Source organism: Lemur catta, chromosome 1, assembly GCF_020740605.2.
Source record: "Lemur catta isolate mLemCat1 chromosome 1, mLemCat1.pri, whole genome shotgun sequence".
Lineage (NCBI taxonomy): Eukaryota > Metazoa > Chordata > Mammalia > Primates > Lemuridae > Lemur > Lemur catta.
Window position 1 is genome coordinate 213,091,427 of NC_059128.1, and position 17,433 is coordinate 213,108,859.

A 17,433-nucleotide genomic window follows, 5' to 3' on the forward strand; every position below is an offset into this window, starting at 1 on the left:
ACAAAATGGTGTGACCTAATGGTAACAGACTGAGGGGAAACCCAGCAAGGCCTGTCTGTTCAGATTCTTCTTGGCCTCGCTGTGTGGCATTCCTTTTCTCCAAGGATAGCACAGGACACCTGTCACGTTAGGGTCTTCAAGGGGGAAGAAAGAAGGTCAGAGAGTGACCTTTCTAAGATGTATGGCTTTCTTTGGGGAGGAGGAGTTCTAGTTTCTATGACCCACCTTGGAGGAGAGGAATTTTGGTTTCTAGGAATTGCTCTGGGGGGAGAAAGACGGGCAGGAGACAGGGGGATGGGAGGAGGTCATACAGACCTTGCTTCTCAGGCCCCTCCAATCTCCTTCAGTTCAAAATACTGAGCACACCAAGGTGCCACACTTTGGGGTATTGTGTTTCTGAGCCCCAATGTTGAGCAGAAGGCAGAAAACTCAGATACAAAATGCTGCTTCCAGACCTGCTGAGAGGGTTCCAGTTCCGAGCTGTGCTGCTGCTCTCCCAGGCAGCAATCACTTCCTGGCAATATATTCAAGAGACAGTTAAAAAAATATCTCTTCTCCATTTACTGCTTTAGAAACAGAATCCACTGCCTAATTGAGAATCCTTTCTGCCTAATTACCCCATTCCCATTTTTTTTAAGCAGCAGAGTTGCTGTGGAATTATGTACTGTATAATTTCATCATTTGGCAATATGTAAATCAGGAGAAGAAAGGAAGAGGGAGAGAGCAGCAACAGAGGGGTGATCATCTCTTTGAATTTCCACGTGAAGGGATGGGCAGTGAGGCATGTGTAGGCAAGGAAAGAGGCCCAGGCCACACGGCAGAGCTGGGTGAGTTCCAGTTCCCCCACTTGAGTAACTGTACTCGTAGGCAGATAAGGTCTTCCTGAGCCTCACTTTTCCCTTCCGTCAAATTTTTCACATGTACTCCCAGCACCTAGCACAGCTCCTGGCTCTCAGTAAAGTCTTGATAATTAACTGGTGAATGAACAAAGAAGTACCTGGTTTGCCTCCCTCATTGAGTTGTTAACAGCGTGGAATTACAGGATGACTATAAAAATATTTAATAAACTCTAAAATATTGAGTATATATAGAGTGCCGTGTGCACTAAAGGAGAAAATGCTGTTTAATACCAAAAGAACAGAAAACACCTTTTTCTTGCCTTGGTCGTCATCTTTAGAAGACAAAACAATAGTGTCTGTGCCAGTGTCTGTCACAGATGAAGTCACTTCTAATTCCATGGCTGTCCTGATACATTTTACAGATGAGAAAATGGTGTGGACACGAGCTCATCTTTTTGAGAGGTTAGGGAAAGTCAAGTCCTGTACCTTATATTCCCTGGAAGCTATCAGATCTGGGGCTCTTAAGGTAGGTCCAGCCCTGGGAGCACCTTCCAGGTTTACCTTTGGGTGCCCTTCAGACTCTCCCTGAGTGGGCAGGGTGACAAGGACCCAGCCTGTCTCCCAGCCCACCTGTGCATGTAGAGGACTCTCATGGAGAGGAGCACACACCCTCAGGCTGTCACACCCATTCCTCAAGCATTGTTGGCGTCAATTCCCCAGGCTCCTGAATGTCTTGCTGTGGACCTTGCTCTGAGGGGCCCAGGATTGTACCCTTCTCCACTGTCTGAGAGAAGGGGCTTTTCTTATTCCTTTCACCCCATCAGTTCAGGCTTTCCCTATCAGGTCTAGGGGAAGGCAAACCTGGCGTAACCCTTTCTAAAGTAAAAAGTGGAGTTTTGATTTCCCCTGTTTCTTCACGAGACACTGGGTATGACTCCATGAACTAGAATCAGGAGCGCTGGGAAGTTGCTTTCTCTTCTAGGCCTCAGTTTTTCTACCTCTTTGCAAAACAGTAGGTGATACCTAGGTATTCTTCTACCATAACATTCCCTCCTTGTGTGACCAGAGTCCCTGGGCCTGATAGCCCAGTGTTATTGACACAGTTGGGCTGATCTCGCATTGGCAGAGAGAAGAATTAAATGGCCCAGTGAATACACCTGCTTATGCCAGCATGGGAGCCTTAGCAACTGCAGACCGGAGAATTTTCCTTACAAATACTGTTTCTCATACAGGAGAGAAATTTACCTTACTCATGGCTAAGACACAGTGAAGTTTAGTGAGAACAGGACTGGGGATCACAAGACCTGGAGTGGAACACTGCCTTGGCCAAGCCCAAGCTGTGTGGACTCAGGCAATACACCTTACCCCTCTAAATTTCAAGTTTCCTCACCTGTAAAATAAGGATAATAATAACTTCCCATAAGTGGTTGTAGAATCAAGTTAGGAAAGACATTGTAAATTATAGTCCTCACCAAAAACAAGAAGTGTTATTGACACCAATTTTTAAAAGGCTTGAGAACCCATTAGGTCACCAACTAACTGCATACTAAAGCACCATTATGGTAATGATGGGGCCTTACATTTATATTTCATCTCAGACTTCCCAAGGGCAACAGAGGCATACAGAATGAAATGTTGTACAGTTAGTAGAGATAGAACTTTCTTAGATATTATCTTTCTTACGCTCCAACCTCAACAAATATTTAGTATCTAGAATATGGCAAACACAAATTATAGGGCTACTGATATGAACCAGACAGGCAGAGTCCCTGCTCATAGTCTGTTTGTATTCTAGTAGGGGCAGCACATAAACAAACACACAGATAATTTCCTATACTCTGTTGTTATAACAAATAAAAAATAGGGTGATGGAGGGTGCTTTCATACCTTGGGAGGTCAGTAAAGGCCTCTCTGAGCAGGTGACATTGGACTTGAAATTAAAATGATGAGAAGTAGTCATGGAAAATGGTGGCCACAGGGCTAATCAGAAATCAACCCAGGCCTAGCATCCAGGACTCAGGACTTCCTGTGCTGTTCTACTGACCCATGTTGTTTTTCCCCCTGAATTCTGAGTCCACATATCTGTTCAGTTAACCCAGATTTACCTGCTTCTGGCCCAGATCCTCTTCTTTCCACAGTTTAATGTGTCTTCTCTTCTCCCATCCCAGAGCCAAGGCTGAGCTGTCCTTGAGCTCTCATTGCATATTTGTTCAACATAATCCTATCCCAAGCCTCATAATTACAAGCCTTTCTGCTGTAAGTCACACGTTATCGACACAACTGAGTTGAGTTTTGATCATGTGAAAGATATTCAAGGAAGATACTTTGGAAGTTTAGTAAGAGGTAACCCTTCCAATGAGAACATCACACAAAGTCTATTAAAGGATGAGTGAAGAGAGAAGGGGATAACATATTTTTATTCATTCATTCTGAATTTATGAAACACTGAAGGTATATACAGCATTATGTATGGTGCTATTGGACTCACAGAAATAAATCAAGCAGAATCTGTGCTCTCAAGAAATTCCTAGTTTGGTGAGAAAGAGAGCCTTAAAAATATAGATGATTATAATAGAAAGCAATAGATACTACAGGCAGAGAATCATAAAAGACATACAAACAATATAGTAGGGAAAGAGTATTATTTCCATGGAGGTGAACCATGGAAGCCTTCCCAGAGGAAGTGGCATTTGGGTTAAGCCTTGATAAGAAGGAGGAAAGAGTAATCTAAGTAGAAGGAAAGGCAAATAAATGATAGCGGCAGGAAAGTAGAAGGAGGACTTGGTTCTTCTTCTACTGCATAGGAAGGGGAGTAAGCCAAGCCCCTCCAGAGCTGTGTTTCCTTACCCTCTCCTCTCTGCCCTCTGCTCACAGGCCTGAGACCCATACATGGTATCTTTGATCACGGGTGCACAGAGGCCCTTGCTTCTTTGAAGACAGCACCCACAATAATTCCCTCATTCTACACGTAGAAATATCGTGTCAGGGAATCACTCATCTGGCGGTAGTGGTGGGTCCTAGTGTAATGCATCTTTCAGTCTTGAGAACTAGAATTTCTGCCACATGTTGACAGTTCTGAGCAACTCATTGAAGAAAGTTATGTGAGCTGTGGCCCTTATCCTAAAAAAGGAGTGGCAGCCAGATGAAAGGGGTCCTGATCTCTCAGTTAAGGTCCATCACCAGGTTTGTCCTCTAAGGTTCTGAAACTCTATCGACCTGCTGGCATCTCCACCTAGATGCCCTCTAGGCACCTTGGCATCAATAGATGTCCTAAACTGAACTCATCTCCTTTCTTCTCCAAACTGGCTCCTTTTCCCATATATATTTTGGCTAATTGTCCATCTAATTAGAAACTGATGCAAAAGTATCAATTCAAGTTATTGGATTTATATCTTTGGCTCTTCCAGGTTTTTTACCTTCGATAAAAAAATGAGTGGCCTGGGTACTCCTAGGATGAGCAATTACTATAGGGTTTAGGGGTCCCAGTGGGCATCTGAACACTGAGAAAGCTGGATCTTGGCGCTGACTCTTATTGACTGTCAGCATTTGTCTTTTCTCTACCTCTTCTGTAAATGTGAATATGCATTAATAATTAGAAAGTGCCATACCAAGATCAGGTAATACTAAAAGAGACACTGGAAGATTTTAGGGCTTGCAATAAGAAAGGTATGCACCCACTACTCTATTATCATGGAACTCTGAGCTAGCCCCTCCTCCTCTGTCCCTAGCAATGTCAGAGCAGGACAGCGGGTAGCAGTGGGGGTTGTTGTGCAGATCAAAGAAGATAATGTGCCATGTGCCTTTGGAATTATGAGAGCTTGGTTCTAATCAAGCTCTGTCTGCCCCTTATGCCTTAGGTCATGAATGCCCAAGTGCTTCCCTTTCTGAGCCTCAGCTTTATCACCTGAGAAAAAGTTCTGCTACTATAAAACAAAGCAAATATTACAAATAAACAAATGCCAGTAATAAAACCACTGGATTAGACTATTTCTAAAGAACTTTCTGGTAGGTAATAAGTTAAAAATACCTAAGAAATTGATAGGCTCAATACAAAATGCCATCCTACAGTCAAGTCACACTCACTTACTAGTTAGTGGGCAGTATAAGCAAATCTGTGGAGGAAACGAAATATTAGAAGCTCAGGTTCACATCTTACCCACCGACAAGGGGCAGAGGACAGGACTGGGAGACCTGGCCGTGAGCTCTGAGTCTAACCTTGGGCAAGACTGGGCCTTACTCTCCTCCTCAGCGAACCGAAGGGCGTGGACTCAATGTTCTCTGAGGCAGTTTTCTGTGCAAAAGACCGTGCATCTCACTTCTCTGAATAACTTCTAATGAGTCCCGGGCACAGGGAAGCAGGCCGGCCTCCTGTGTGTGCTGAGACGCGCCTGCTTAGAGCAGATGGAGTGTGTCTATCATGGCGGCGGCGTAACCAGTCTGGTCACTTCAGATGTCTCTCCAATTAACACTCACGGCGGCGGCCAACTGCTCAGGCAGCAGAACATGCTGGTGGAGAAGATGGCGGGGATGCCTGGGCCTGCTGCCACGCCTATTATCTAAGCCTCGCCCGAGCAGCGGAGCAGCGGGAGGGGCCCGCCCGGCTCCACAGTGTGTGGGAAGTGGGAGGAGGGGGGTAAAATGGGAGGTGAGATGTGTGCGGAGAGATTTCTTTAGCTCTGGAGTCCTAGAAAGCTGGAAATGGAAAATGCTCATTGAGGAGTGGCCCTTACTATGTCCTTAGATTTCACTGTCCTCGTCTTCGCTCTCGTTGGGCCTGACGCGGGAAGGGACACCATCACCCCTTGCTTCTGAACGCCCCAGTGATTGCCTTGCCTCGCATTTTTTTTCTCTCCAAATCATGCCCTGCAAGACAGCCAGACTGAGAGTTCTAAAATACATATGTGAGTATATGATTTCCTTGCATTTCAGTGTTTTCCCATTGCCTTCAGGGAAAAAAAAAATCCAAACCCTATAGCATAACATACACAAGCCCCTGGAGATCTGATTTGCCTAATCTCTTACTTCCCCTTCCCTTCCATCCCACGATGTCTAGTCGTTGGAGAATTGAAATTCCTCCAACCCACCAAACTCCATCCGTATTCTTTCTTCTGCCTTCCTTCCCCTCTTTGTCTGGCAAAGAGGTGCTCAGCCTTTAAAACTTAACTTAGATGTCATCTCTTCTGGGACACACTCCAGGACCACCCTCTCTGCATTCCCTTAATAGCTGGGTAATTGTGATCAGAGCATTTGCCACACTACAAGGTGAATTTTCAGAGGGATAAGAAAGTGTCTCATTTATCTCTTTAGGTATTTACACGAGAAGCAAAACTGACCTTGACGTCTGACACCCCACTGCTCTCTAGAGTTTGTGTCCCCAGTGTGGCTTTCACACACTCCCACGGCCAAGGGGAGCCAGGCCCTCCAGAGCAGGCCCGCAGGAAATGTTGGTTGCGTGAAGGAATCCCCTGAGTGTACACAAGAAGAAACAGGCCTGACTCATCTGAGCCCACATGGAGAGGGATTCCTCTCCTGACTCCTAGTCCAGTGCTCATTCCACTACCTTAATCTTCTCAGGCGGCTTCAACAAGTCCTCCTCTTGTATGCAGAGTGCTCTCACTGGATGGTGTGTGTGTACAAAGGGAATCCTCAGTTCACTCTGGGCTTGCCACATCTCCAAACTCTTGTGAGTTCCTGGACTTGTGGGCAGGGTATTGAGATGTGCAGCACAGTCGGGGAGCAATGGTAGAAGAACTAAGCCATTTAAAACACGTCAAGAAGCCCAAGGCTTGGCAAGGGTGGGAGGTGTGTAGTGTAAAAACAAATAACAATTCTGAGCCATATGTTCTGTTTCAGGTAGGGGTGATATCTGTGGATCTCACTGGCCAGGCAATAGCAAAGAGCCTCCCAAAACTTTCACTCCCAAGCACGTAGAAAATCCCTGCCTGTGTTGTTCTTGGGAGGGAAGGTTTGGCTATGAGCAGTTTTTCCTGAAAAATCAAAACAACTCCTCTTCAGAGTGGGCCTGGGAGCTGGGCATGCTTCCCTAAGCCTGGGTGTGAGTGTGAAGGTTTCTGGAGTCGAGGGGGGCATCTGAAGGTCAAGCTGCAGGGAATCCAAACCTCTGCGCCTGGTTTACAGCTTGGGGCCTCAGGTCTCCTCCCGCTCAGCCCACAAGAACCCCCCAATTTCCTTCTCTGTGAGCCAGTACTCCTCAGAGCTGAGAAATGAGATCTAAGCAGTGGCTTTTTCTGGGCTTATGTATGGATTTTTCCCAGAGAGGATGGCAAGAAGAAACAGAAGTGGTTCTTGAAAATGTGGGCAAGAGAGCATTGTGGCAAGTACGAGGCTGCAGTACTGCTTGGAGATCGTCCAGCTGACACTCTTATTTGTGTTTTCTTCTTTCTTTCCTTTTATTTTTTATTCTTTTCTCCCCCCTTTCTTTTTATTCTTTTTCTTGTTGTGGTTTCCAGATAAAATCTTATATAAAAACCCAACGTATTAAACTTAAAAAGAGAACTGCTCCAGGTGATTGTGGGTGGGGAGTTCTGAGTTTCCTTCCTGTAGGATCCCTGCAGGGGCCTGTGAGCCCTTCCTCGGATCCCTGGACTTCCCAGACAGCAGTTTGGATGCTCTGCTGTGATCCAGCAGCCTTATTTTGCACGTGGAGTAACGGAGGCCTAGGGTGGTGATGGGGTTTATTAAAAGTCAAATATGGCTGGGTGTGGCTGCTCAAGCCTGTAATTCCAGCACTGTGGGAGGCTGGGGCAGTTGGATGGCTTGAAGCTAGTAGTTGGAGACCAGCCTGAGCAAGAGTGAGACCCTGTCTCTACAAAAAGTAGAAAAATCAGCTGGGTGTGGTGGTGTGTGCCTGTAGTCCCAGCTACTCAGGAGGCTGAGGCAGGAGGATCGCTTGAGTCCAGGAGTTTGAGGTTGCAGTGAGCTATGATGATGTCACTGCACTCTAGCCTGAGCAACAGACTGAGACTCTGTCTCCCAAAAAAAAAAAAAGTCAAACGGGAAAATAAGGAAGGACTTGGAGCTTATGGGGACCCTCTTGGCTTTCTAGGCTTCCTTCTGGTAACCTGTATTAGAATCTGTGTGGGCCCTATAAAGGCTTAGCCTTGCCCTAGGTTCCACAGATGGAAAATCCTGTTTTTATTAAGGAAAAAGTCAGCTAGAATTTAAGAAGCCCAGAGTCAGTATCTCTAGGAAATCAGCACCAAGTCAGCCTGGCTGTTCACCACCTTTGGATCAGGTGCTGTGGTGCCTCTCCCTGCACTTAGAACCAATCCTACTGCTCCTTTGCCCCAGGCCCAGCCTTTATAAACTCTTTTGGATTGGGGTCCTGTCTTCTTGCTGATATATTTGACTTTCTTCTACTCTTCTCCATCCTTCCTTGGCCTGGCCTGCCCCTGGCCCTGGCCCAGGTATGGGGATGTGTACCTGCTCCTAGGCCCCCTGACCTGGATCACTGCCTGAATCTCTATTCACTTGCTTCCATGCTCTGCTCGCTACCCAGGGTCCTGCTAGGACTTCCTGACGTGGTGCCTGGCCTGGCTGCCTTCTCCCTCTGCCTAGACATGTGTTCTCCTGACAAGGTGCTTGGGTCCATCAGCCTGGGCTTCCTCCAGCCTTTGGAGGAGGCAGTGTGGAGGTGAAAGGGGTTGACTGAACTTGAGAACTGCAATCTGGCCATCTAGCCACTCTAAACTACACTTCCAAAACCCAGCCCTGCCACCTGGGAGCTACTGGATTTCATGTCAGAAGAATTTGACAGGACCCTGTTTAGCAATGAGCTCTTCTGCCAGACCGAGGAGAGCTAGAAAGAGAGATCCAAGGGCATATTTCCGTATTGCAACCATCCAACCAAGCTCAACCATGTTCCCTTTAACAATCAGATCTTTCCCTCTCCTGGGGCCCTACTAGATCTACAAATTCTCTCTGAAACAACTCCAGTCCAGGTTTGTGCCCAGAACCTTCTAAGGAACCTTGAACTCTGAGGCCTGAAATACTGTGACTGTTCCTTTTCTGCCCCATCACTGTGGCCTTCACCTTGCTGAGAGGCCAGATCCAGCCCATTTCTAGCCCGAGGGAGGCTTTCCATAGTCTGCACATACTGACCCATCCAGGACACCTGCTTGCCCAGGTTGTATCCAGCTGCCCCTTCGGAATATAGATACCCTCCAGCCCACTGCCACAAGCCAGGGGAAGCCAACCTACCTCCTCCCTGGAAGATGCTAGCACAAAAGGAGCCTAAGCAGTAGCTACTGCCTGTCCTCCTCTAAGCGGGTCCCCTCATACTCACAGCCCTCTAACAGCCCATCCCCAGCAGTGCCAGACCCCACAAGATGGGCCCAGGCCCGGGCATTCTTCTGCAGCTCAGGGCCAGAATCGGTCTATGGGCCCAAGTTGCTATAGCTGCAAAGTGTGACTCTCTGGAGCCCAGACCAGGAAGCCCCAGGCCATGGTTAGAGGGGCCAGAGGAGGTTGTGAGCAACAAGAACCCCTGAAGCCCAGAGTGGTAGCTTGAGGGCCCAGCGCTCCCCTGAAGCACAGATGTAAGAGGTGGCACTTCCTGGGGGGCGTAAGGGCAGAGCAATTGGTCAAGCCTGTGGGAGCATCCACCCCCACTACCAGAGAGGAGTATGTTCCACTTGGGACCCTAGTCTTGATTCCAGATCCAGAGATACAGTGAAATCCCCACCTTAAAGGTACCGTAGAGCCAATATCCCCTAATCTTGAACTGGAACCTATATTCTCAAGGCCTGAGGCAGGTAGAACAAAATCTGAGACAAAGCTCACAGAGAGCCTGCGAGCCAGAGAGTATGTAATAGCTGCTTCACCTCCACAATGACAGCCCTTTCTCCCACATCTGCCCCGACCAGAAACCAAGAGCTGACCCTTTTTGGAACCTATCGCAGGTATACCCCATCCAGGAAACCAGGATGCTCTCAGATGAGACCGTGCCTGGCTGTGCTCACTGAGCCTGAGTGAGGTTGAGGTGGGTGTGCCACCCGCAGAGGGTTCTTTTCCTTAGGAAGATCCTGGAGATGTGTCCTGGGTATAACAGTTTCCAGGAAGGGCCTGCTTTAAGAATGAAGAAGCCAGAAACAGACTTGAGAAGACAAAACTTGTCACCTTCTCCCCCCAGGCACTACTGTTACATGGTTGGAGACCACCCTCTGGAAACCTCTAGAACCTCTCTGGAGAGTAAGGGCTTTAGAGGGAGGGAGAATGGTGATCTGTCAACCCTACTCTGCCCCAGCCTAGCCTGGAGCTCCGGTTCTGACACCCACATCGAGTGGCCACCCAGGGCCAGGAGCTCAACAGAGGAGACCTGGACATAGGAGATGGTCTCTCTCAGCCCTAAGCTTCATCGTGGGAATGGGACGATAACATCACTTCCTCACAAGGTTGTCGAGGGGCAGTTTCCTCAGAAGCCATAGGCTCTCGATGCCAATGTTCTGAATCTGACACTGAAGGTTAAGCCTGGGGAGAGAGCATAGGTTTCACAGAGTCAGTACAACTGTCTTCCAGGTCCTCAGGTGGGGGGTAGGCCTGGAAAGCCCCTCTGGGTTGCTTTTAAAGACTACATCTATGTGATACATTCTATTCCAGAGCAACGTGCTGGATTTTAACAACCTGGACAGAAGGCAGGAGGCCAGAATTCCTCCCCTAGGTCTGCCCCGAAGTTGCTGAGTTAGCTGCTTTGTGACTCAAAGTTCCAGACCAGGGAGAAAAACCAATTTCTTCTCCTCTTTCCAACTCAATTTATGATAACAAAAATCTTTCAAAATGTACAGAGACTTGTAGTTTCTAAACCTTCTTCATACCTAGGATCTCCTTCGATTTTCACAGTAACCCTACGAGGTTGGCAACGCAGGATTTTGTCCTTCTCTTGTGGGGGAGTGGCAGTTGGCTCATTCGGGTACCCACGACCCCTAGGCAGCAGAGGCAGACCCAGAGTACTAATCTCCTGCTTGCATGCAGTGTTCCTTGTCTCTCTTCTTTGATTTCAAATTTAGACATTGATCTTGAACTTTTGCTGCATTTGTGTCATTTTCAGTGCAGCAGGCCATTCACATTGAGCATCGGTGATTAGGCTAGTCGGAAGTCATGCGTGCATGCCCTGGTAGAGCAGCCTGGAGGGACCCTCCCTCCTTCCCTCTGCATGGACAGTGCTGCCCAGGGATCCGGAGGCCTGAGACTCAGCCTGGACAGGAGGATCTGGGGAGTGGTCTGGGGCCATGGCATATACTCTGGGAGTAGGTTCATGAGAGAATTGATAGAAAGAGGGTCTAGAAAGCCACCTAGAAAGAAAGAACATTGAGCATGTGGAAGGGGATTGGATTTCCTGTTGGTATTTATTTATTTCTTCCATTTTTACCTTTTGTTGTTCCAAGCTACAAGTAGAATGAAAGGAAGGGCTCTTGCTAGAGGCTTTTCGTCCTTTGTTTATACAACCCACATACCACAAGTGGCAAAGAACATAAACTTACTGATTTGTAAAACATACTTAATATTTAGATTTTTATTAAAGTAATACATACATATGGTTAAAACAGGTGCAGAAATAATGGCTTTGTTCTCCCCCACGGGTGGTTTTCAGTTTTCAGGTGGGAAAGGTACCATTTTCAGGTAGAAGGGCTGAGCAAAGGCTACAGTTTGGATTAGGCTGACTCCACCCCAAAGTCAAATACGCCACAAGGCATTTAACAAAGGCAACAGTTTTCCAATTCGTGCCCTTCCTACCACCTCACAGGCAGTGACTATCATTCTTGCTCTAGTTTTATTGTGATTATCTTCACACCTCTTAATAGTATGATGATTAATATTATTATTTCTTATTTTATTTACCTTACTCAATAGTAAATATGCATTAAGTACCTTCTATGTGCCAAGCTCTGTTCCAGGCACTGGAAAGTTTATATTGCCAATTAATGAGTGACTAAAATAGATGAGGCTTTAGCTCAGTTAGAACGATTCCTCCTCTGAGTACTCTGAGCACAGTTATATCCCTCATTTCATTTTCAAAGGAGATAATGGAAAGAAGGAGGCAGTTTATTGGGCAGAGTGAAGGTAATAGGAAGAAGGAGAGATTTAGAGAGTTAGGACATAGGTTATTTCTTGAAGGCAGGGAACTTGGATAAAAAAATTGAAAGTAAGTTTCTGAAATGTCATTAGAGGCCTAGGGGACCATGGACACCGGAACACTCTGAAGTGGGCGATTCCACAGCACTAAGACACCTAAAGTGCGCCCAGCCAAAGATGGCTGGGGTGGCACAGAAACACACAGAGGGTCTGACAAGGACACCCAGGGGCCTGCAAGACTTACCCTCGAGGCGGCTCCTGAGACCTTTGGCAAGGACTGGGAAAAGAGAACCCAGGGTTTGAGGGGTCCTGGACTTGAAATCCAAGTCTAGCACTTAATAGTTCTTTGTTTCGTTGCCTCCCTAGACCTCAGTGTTCTTATCTGTAAATTGGCAATGAGTCTAGCTATGTCAATATGAAAATGAAATCATGTATTGATGTGCCAACTATAAAGTACTATAAAGTGAATTATTATTATTAGAGAGAATATGCAAAGAATGCCTGAATGAGATTCTATTCATTGTGCCTTATTAATTTTTTTTCTAAAAATCAATGATTCCTTCTCTAATTTATCACTATAATAACTCTTATTCATATTCTGGATAATAAGAGAAATCACAGTCCTGCTTTCTGGTGGAATGATTCCTTTAGTTAAATAAAGCTCCAAGTGCTTAAAGCTGAGTTTTCCCTCTGGCTCTCAGAAATCGATGGCTTGTACTACCTTGTAGTTCCTGTGAGGAAAGTTCATTGGCTGGTTTAGCCTTTAGAGGTGGTCTGTTTAAAAGTTAAAATAATTTTATTTTGTACAGTCACAAAATAATTTCTCTCTGTTGTGTAAGAATCGCAATATAAACAAACCGAAATGGATTAAAAGCTTCCTGTTGCCAGGAACTGTGTTAATGAAGGACAATTAAGAGATGAATATGACCTTCACCCTGCCAGTTAGGGCTCATTCTGGTGAAAGAGGAAGACACACACACGAAATTTAATGCAAGAGGATAAAGGATCAATTCTAAAAGAGAAGAATTATTTTGTACAATGGAAGATGTAAGGAAGAATAGATTATTTCTGAATTGGGGGTATATGGGACATATATATAAAAAAGGTACAGTTTAAACAGTCTTGAAAACTTACTAGAACTTTCACGGAGTTAGAGGAGGAGGGGCCTGCCTGAGCTATGGAGAGCTTAGAGCATTTTGAGGGAAGAGAAAAGGTCTGAAGTCTGGTGGTGGAGAGTAATGGAGAAGTGGTCTGGAGCTGGACAATAGAGGAGGACCCTTGAGGCCCAGCTAAGGTTTGGTTTTATTCTGTAGACAAAAGAGCCTTTGGAGATGTCACAGGAAATTAGATCAGAGTGCAGTTTTTGCGAGAAAAGTGAATCAGTCATAAGCAAATGTAGACACAGCGCTTTCCTTTCCTGCTTTACAGTGGGATGGTTTCAGGGGAGGAAAAACTGAGCAAAGGCTTCTGGAATGGATCTGAGTAACTCCTCCCAGAAAACTGCTCCTGACCTTCTGTAAATACCCAATTACCTGACCCTTTCCCCAGTTACCTAACCAGTAAAATCAAATCAACCACTGTTATGTAATAGTTCTAACTTTAATAGACATTTTTCAGTTTACATGTATGTTGTTCTTCCTCAAATCATAAATAACTGCACGATGTGTGTGAACTTTCCAAAGGTAGTTTAGGTGGGGAAAAAATAAAAACGTTTAGTTAACAATCTTCTCAGAAGCTGAATCATTACAATGTATGACAGAAAAGCACTTTTGAGAGATTAAAGAAACTAATTAGAATATGTATTTTCTAGGAAGCCATTCCATATTAATAGGGGGGAAAGCCTATGTGTCAACTCTCAGAATATAAAGCTGAAAGAACCCTGTGAGTTTATATGCATAACCACAGGCAGCCCTGTGGCATGGTAGGTAACACAATGCTTTTAGTGTCACACTGCCTGCGTTAAATCTTGGTTCCACCCTTGTGAGCTATGTGACTTCAGGTAAGTACTTTATCTCACTGAGCTTTAGCTCACTCACCTATAATGTGCAGATGAAAACAGGTTCCTATCTCAGAGCTGTTGGGAGGACTAAGTGAGTCAATGTAAGTAAAGCTCTTTGAATAGTGCCTGCTATATTATAAATGCTATAAGGCATTAGCTATTACTATTATTATTTTTTAAATTATCATTTCTTTTCTCTGCTATGTGAGGAAGGAAGGAACCCAAATATGCTTGGGGACTTACTATGTAACATTTTTATAGTTAATATCTAATTTAATTTCATAATGATAATAACTTTTGATAGGTTGCTATTATTGGGCAAATTATATTGATAAGGAAATTGTGAGGAGTTAGGTGACCTTGTTGGGATCACCCAGTCAGGAGAGGCCCACTGAACCCAAGGTGATCTGGCCCCAAGTTCCCAGCTAGCATAATGAAATCCCTTATATTGAGATTATTCTAGGCAAGGCTGGTTGATCCAGTTTTCTCTGATCAGTTTGGCTATGCCTTATAGATTATCAATGGTGGGAATAAATCTACTGTCTTCTATTTTATTTGCTATAATATAAGCAGTACAAGTAGCTTTAACAGACTGGAGATGCTGAGTTGTGTTCTATAGATATGATTCATTGTTGGTTCCACTGGAGACTGAGACAGAGACAGACAGAAAGCAGCCCAAGAAGGCTAGTGACAGCTTCTTACCAATATGTCATGACCCTAAGGGAAAGCAGAGCAGCAAGTGATGTTCAAGAAAATCCACTTGACAGGTTTAAGTCAGTGAATGATTATAGTCTCTTACGTGTGGAGAGCTTAATAGTCACAAAACCCTTCCCCATATACACATGTTATCTACTCCTCATAACAACCTGGGGTTACTCAGACAAGGACCATCCCTGGTTTTGGCAGTTGCAACCGAGGCTCAGGAAAACCAAGAGGCCTGTAAGTGGCAGAGCAGGTTTTGAACTTGGGCCTTTTCTCATCTAATTTTTCTCTCTCCCATGGAAAGGAAAAGAATATTATGGATTATTCACATCAAAGACAAGGTCAATTTCTTTGACATGGAGCTGAAAATCATGGGCATCCTTTAGAGGTTGGGGAGGGTGCTGTTGTCCTGTTCTGGGACTGTTTGCCTTACAGTAATATTTTTGCTCCTATAAAAAGGCTCAAACTAAACACTTTGGAGTACTAAAAAGAACAAAGGCTTATCTTGATTGTAAGTTATTAGGGCAGGATTACCTTCACCTCAGAGGTAGTTAAGTTCTCCACTGGGATCAGAGTGTGGGTCAGGGTTAAAAATCACTTCACATCTCACATCTGACCCCGTTGTATTCCTGTGATTCTTTGATTCAAGTAGGAAGTAATTCTAGGAACTTCTAACCTTGAGTGCTTGTTCGTAGTAAAAGATTCATTCTTGGCGTATCTATAAGGGGCCAGTCTTGCCAAAGCAGGTCTCCTGAAGGAAGCAGCTGGTTGCGTTCTCATCCTGTCTTTGTTTTTCTCTTTCAAGATAAAACTCTTGGAGAGCTGAGTATGTCTACCACTCCTGACCCTGGATGACTGGTGAGAAACAATGTTCTCTCCATCAATTGTCATGGTCAAGTAACACTGTGGCATTCTATACCTTGGGAAATTCTTTCACACCAATCTGGCACTTGACTGGATCTGCTTATTATTTAAGTTCAGAAACAATTAAGGGTATAATTTTTCTATCAGCCAAAGCTAAAGTTTCTACTTTTAGGAGAATTTTTTCTAGCTCTGTGTAAGAAGATTCCCTCCCCGCCCCAACAAGTCCATCATTCCTTAATGGGGACATAAGGTTCAACATGGCCAGAGAGAACTTAGCTTTGGCTACTTGGAGCTTGGGGTGGGAGAGAGTAAAGGGCTGGGGAGCTCAGGTTTCATGCACTGGGTAGCAGGGCACAGCAGGAGAGGTGGTGGAGAAGGTCTTCAAATTACAGAGGTGATTTTCCAGGATCCAAGAATGATGCCTACATTTGTGACAACAATCCAATGACATGCAGAACATGCCTCTGCTACCCAGTGCCCAGCAAAGGAGGCAGGTATAAGGTCCTAGCAGCCTGGAAGATTCTGAAATCCTTCTTCTGAGACCATTGTCTGAGGCACAAGCTGACAAGCTGATTTATTCAGTAGGAAAAATGGAAGTGGTTTGTCCCAGGGCATTCTCGGGACTCTGAGTTGGCCAACCAGCTCCAGCAGCCCATTCTGGGCAGGTACCACTTAAATCCACACCTTAGTCCTGATTTCTCTCTTCCTGCTGCAGGGTTCCCACTGATGGCTCTTCCGTACCTCAAATACCAGATGTCCACACCCAACTCTACTACTTCCATCCCAAAGTCTTCCTCCTTTTGCTGTGTTTGCAATCTCTGCTCACAGCTCCACCCCCTTCACCCATCCTCCCAGATAGACACTTGAGGATTATTGCTGAATTCTCCTTCTCCTTTCTCCTTGCACACAATTCTATCCATCATTCTGTAGTCTGTGATCTTTTCATTCTGAACACAGCTGCCCTGCCTGACCCTTCCCATTGCTTTTTGCATGGATCACCTTTGCAGCCTTCTAATACCTCTCTCCAGTCTCTCTTTCCACCCATCAGTCCTTCATGGACCTTCTTGAGACACTTTTCTAATGCCAAGCTCTGGTAATCTTATCTCTGTTCCTCAAAAATCATGGGTGGTTTCCACTGCTATTTCTTGGCACATCCTCTGTGGTAAGCACTGGTGTGATCTCTGTGACCATTTCAGTCACTTCTATCTGCACTTTCCTCTTCTTTGCTTCTGGTTGTGTTCATCTATCCTCCTGAAATTCTCTTCTCATATATCTCTCTTTGTCAAAATATTTTTCAAGGTCCTGCTCAAATCCAACTTACTTTGTAAAGATACATCCATTTATTCAAAAAACAACTTAAAATATTTACTATGCACCCCGATGTATCAGGCACCATAGTGGGTACTGACAAGATAGCCATGAACAAAATAGACACTGTTGCTCATAGTCTATTGCAGGAGTAACCTTTAAACAAATAAACACACAAATAAAGATTAAAAGTGAGGTGTCCCACACACCTTACAGAGATCCAGTCTCTGTATCTTCAAGACTTGGCGTAGTGCTAATGACACAGTAGGAACCCAGGAAAAATGTGGAATTAAGTATCCAGGAGCGTGTGCTTGTGTGGTAACAAGATGAACTGGACTTCCCATTGGAACACTCATTACAAATGCCCTAAAACAGTCTCTACTCTTTTTCTGTAGGTCATCGTGGAGACCAAGGTATCTCTCAACAAGCATCCTGCAGAGACTGTAAGAGCACACACCCAATCCTCCATCCCATTCCCCTAGATGCTTGGGCACAAACCATCCCCCTGGGATAGCAGACTTTCTTCCAGTTTCAAGTCGTTTGACCATGTTCTAGTCTGAGCTAATTTTGTAAGTCAAATTGCTTAAGAATGAATATGAAATCTTTGACTGAAGCCCAAATATATAAATA

General features: G+C 45.1%; 1 long non-coding RNA gene across 1 annotated transcript in view; it reads left to right on the forward strand.

The window, feature by feature from the left end:
* The first annotated feature begins 15,466 nt into the window (after window positions 1-15,466).
* Window positions 15,467-17,433, forward strand: part of LOC123641947 — a 58,416-nt gene continuing 56,449 nt past the window's right edge. The window contains exons 1-2 of the long non-coding RNA XR_006736377.1: window positions 15,467-15,489; window positions 17,199-17,246. This is a non-coding gene — a long non-coding RNA (uncharacterized LOC123641947). The remainder of the gene's footprint in view (window positions 15,490-17,198; window positions 17,247-17,433) is intronic.